Source organism: Dioscorea cayenensis, chromosome 17, assembly GCF_009730915.1.
Source record: "Dioscorea cayenensis subsp. rotundata cultivar TDr96_F1 chromosome 17, TDr96_F1_v2_PseudoChromosome.rev07_lg8_w22 25.fasta, whole genome shotgun sequence".
NCBI lineage: Eukaryota > Viridiplantae > Streptophyta > Magnoliopsida > Dioscoreales > Dioscoreaceae > Dioscorea > Dioscorea cayenensis.
The window spans coordinates 13222699-13226997 of NC_052487.1; the positions used below are offsets into that span (position 1 = coordinate 13222699).

General features: G+C 43.5%; 1 non-coding gene across 1 annotated transcript; it reads left to right on the forward strand.

The window, feature by feature from the left end:
* Positions 1-1103: 1103 nt before the first annotated feature.
* LOC120281471 lies at positions 1104-1210 on the forward strand. The gene has a single exon (XR_005542610.1). It is a non-coding gene; the product is annotated as a small nucleolar RNA R71 (small nucleolar RNA).
* The last annotated feature ends 3089 nt before the right edge of the window (positions 1211-4299 follow it).

A 4299-nucleotide genomic window follows, 5' to 3' on the forward strand; every position in this document is an offset into this window, starting at 1 on the left:
AGCATGAAGCATCTAAAATCACTGAAGCACTTTCCTCCAACTTCCTCTTGTTAGTCAATAAGTCTTTCAAGAATTTTGCATACTTAGGCATTTGGGCCAATGCCTCAACAAAAGGGATATTGATGTGGAGTTGCTTGAACAAACTCAGGAACTTCTTGTACTATTCATCCCCTTGGTCAATTTTCAATCTAGAGGGATAAGGGATTCTTGGCTTGAAAGGTGGGGGTGCCACCTCTTTCTCTTTGCTTGTTCCCTCTTCTACCTCTATAACCTCGGGTGCGTGTTCTTTTGGTTTCTCACTCAGAAGCCTACCTTCAACCTCACGACCACTCCTCAAAGTGATCGCCTTCACGTGCTCTCTAGGGTTGGTCTCTATATTGCTCGGCAAGCTTCCATGTGGCCTTTCAGAGAGAGACTTCGCAATTTGCCCCACCTGATTTTGAAGGTTATACAAAGAGGTGGTGTGGTTGCGAAGTGTAGCCTCGACTGATTCAAACCTTGTATTTGCAGATTTTACAAATCTAGTCAAGTGCTTCTCTAAGTCATTCATTCGGGTTTCCAAACCTGAGACTCTGTTTTCCACCTGAGGGGCTTGTTGTTGTTGTTGGAAACCCGGCGGCCCCATGGCCTTTTGTGGACCCTGATTACTCCATGAGAAATTGGGATGATTCTTCCAACCCGGATTGTAGGTATTGCTATATGGGTTTCCTTGAGGTCTCATGTCATTACCTACAAAATCAACGTTGTCCACCAAAGAAACATCATAGATAGAGATCGGGCAATCGGAAGGAGCATGTTCTCCACCACACCCGGTGCAATTAGTCATGGCCGCCACTCTGTTTAAAGTTAGAAGATATAACTTCTTACTCAAATTTTCCACTTGAGCCGCCAATGAAGTTACCGAATTTATTTCATGGAGACCGGCCACCTTTTTCTTCTCCCTAGCATTCCATTAGTAACTGTTTAACCCCATTTCCTCAATTAATTGACGGGCCTCATCTAGGGTCTTGCTACCTAAGGTACCTCCTGCTGCCGCATCCAAGAGTTGTCTTATACTCGGATTTAAACTGTTGTAAAAGGTCTGAACAATCATCCATTCCGGGAATCCGTATTGCGGGCACTTTCTTAGGAGCTCCTTGAACCTTTCCCATGTCTCCAATAGAGACTCCAATTCCAACTGAACAAAGGATGAGATTTCATTCCTAAGCTTTGCAGATTTTTCAGGAGAGAAATAACGGGCAAGAAAAGCTTCTACCATCTCCTCCCATATGGTGATCGATGCTCTAGGTAATGAGTGTAGCCACTGCTTCGCTCTCCCCTTTAGGGAAAATGGGAAAGCTCTCAACTTGATGGCATCATCCGTCACTCCGTTTATCTTCAGCATATCACACACCTCGAGAAAACTCTCTAAATGACTGTTTGGATCATCATCGGCCAAACTGTTGAACTGTGCAGATTGCTGCAACATATGGATGAATGCCAGCTTTAGCTCAAAGTTCTGAGCTGTAATCGGGGGGCGCACAATGCTCGATTGTGTCCCCAACACTGAAGGTCTGGCATAATTAGATCATGTCCGATGTTGCTCATTCTGTTCTGCCATGTTTTCAGATCCTTCCACTTCCAAATAAGCTAAATTAGACTGTTCTTGCACAGGATCTTTCCTTTTTCTTCTAAGTGTACGTTCAAGCTCAGGATCTCCTCCAATCAATATCGAGGGATTCCCTCTGGTCATAACCTGGATCTGCACCCAAAAAGAAAGAAAAAGAAATCAGAACGATGATAGAATAAGAAGATATGAAATAGAATGTATGGTGAAATAGCTAAGAAAACAAAGTGCAAAGTATCTCTAAATGCCTACTCCCCGGCAACGGCGCCAAAAACTTGACAAGATCCCCTTGCGTATATCCCGCAAGTGCAAGGGTTTGTTGAAGTAATAATCCCAGATGAGCGGATATCGAATCCACAGGGAGTACGGAATAAAAACACTTAATCCGCTTCTTAGCTATGTGAAAGATCAGTAGTGATAAGTGTGACAATGATTCAATTCTCAAAAGTAAAAAAAAACAACGAGTAAGAAAGTACGAGTAAAAGAGGAGGTAAGGTAATCAATAAAGATGGGGTACTCGGATAATGCTCCGCCTAGGACAATCATTTCAAGTGCAAGAACCCTCTATTATGCTTCCTAATCGATGCAATGGTGAGTCATGGAAATCCTTAAATACATAGTCCTAAACCTAAGGTCAACTATGCCTAACTCTATACATGTCCCGGAGGAGAGATTAGATAACCTCTCAACCTCGCACTCGAATAGAGTTGCAATGAGCTCTAGGGATTCCAAGTGATAAATCTCTTCCTAATTATAGACCTAACCTTTTAGTCCATGTGGAAGGTCCCTAACCACAATTAAGCCGTAGATACTAAGATCACCTCAACGCTTCACTCCGTTGCACGCGCAACTAAGCCCCAGCGGAGGGTCATCCCTTAGACCATTCACTCTATTATAGCCATAAAGAACTCAAGGAACGGAGGTAGAATCTATTACGTCGGAGGGGAAAGGGGACGCTCCTGTACCTCTCGACTCACCCTCTCAACCCTCTCCAACCTAGCTTTGTCTAACGCTCGTGGTGTGTCACTCACTCACAAGGTTACCAACAAGAACTCTCAACCCTAGTGTCACTCTAGGGGAAATGTTCATACAATCAAGCATTCAAGGTTGGAACTCACAACAAACATCAATTAATTGAAAGCATAATAAAGAGATTCAATGAAACAAATACATCCTAGGGTTCACAAATACCCAAGTACCCACTAGGGGTTTAGCTCTCCATGGAGCTAAGTACAATCAAAGAAATAAAATGTAAAAGCAATGAATCCATAGAGAAATCCCCTCTATAGTCGTGTTGATGGTCTTGTGGAAAGTCCTCTACTCGTCGTCCAAGGATTCCCTCGTCCGGTATAGGATATGCCTCGACGGAAGCTCCCCTACCAACCTTCTTCCTAAGGAATGATGATGTCGGAGCCATAGAACCTCTCCAAAACCTTAGCCAATACCTCTCAAAACCCTAGCCGAAACCCTCTCTCAAGTTGGGGAAAAGATGGAGAAAAGAATACTGAAATCGGGGCTGAATCGGCTTTAAATAGGGCTGGAATCGGGTGACCACACGGGCCTGTGGAATTTACAAACGACCATGTGGAATTTCCACACAGGCGTGTATAATTTCCACACGCCCGTGTGGATTCTCTGAATTCCTATTTTCTCGGCCGGCTGTGAACAGTGCTGCTACAATACTTTCGCTGCAGTGTTCTGCTACAGTACCTGGCCTAAAATACTTCTCGACTCCATACTTTTATCGAGGTGACGCAAACGGGCACACATTCACGTCGTGGATCGCTTTGCTTCTTTAATGACGGACAAGTTGGTGGAAATCTTGTTCTATGTGCATAAGTCGGAATGCTTGAGTGTGACTGCCCTTGTGCCCCTCCAAATGGTTGTGCTAACTCAAATACAAGGAGGTTGGCACACACTTTAGTATCTCACACCCGACCTATGTCTTCGCGTTTGAACCTTAGCAAGAGTTCCTCCAAAATCGCTGCATTATGATCCACATTGGCTTCTTTCCTTCATACTCGGCCTCACAACCCTACCTGCATAAAAGTAACATAAAAACACACATATTAGTGTAAAAACCCGAGAAAAGTAATGCTCAACATAAGGAAAGAATGCTTCGCATTCATATCTCACAAGCACTTATCAACTAGGTTAATAGAGAGCTCTATTTCCTTGTCCGGAGGCAACCCCGGAAGATCTTCAGGAAAAACATTGAGAAATTCCCTCACCACTGGGATAACTTCAAGCACCTGACTTCCATTCTTGACTTCTACCATAGTGGCGAGAACTCCTGAGCACCCACTCAAAAGTAATTTCTTAGCTTGTAGGGCAAAAATTACTCGAGCTTTCTGATACAGAAGCACTCCCAAGAAAAGAGAACTTTATTTTTCCAGGGATTCTAAAGTCAACTCTTTTCCTATGGCAATCGACCACTGCTTGGGTGGAGGATAACCAGTCTATCCCCAAAATAACATCAAGTCCTTCATGCTCATGACATGGAGATCAGCTAGTAACTCATGATTATCAATCACCACAGGACAGTTTACACAAACTTTGTTGATTATTAAGGCATCACTAGCAGGTGTAGCAACACTCAAAAAATCACAATCCAACACAATAGTAGGTAAAGCATACTTCCGAACAAATGCAGAAGAAATAAAGGAATGCGTAGCTACAGAATCGAACAAAAC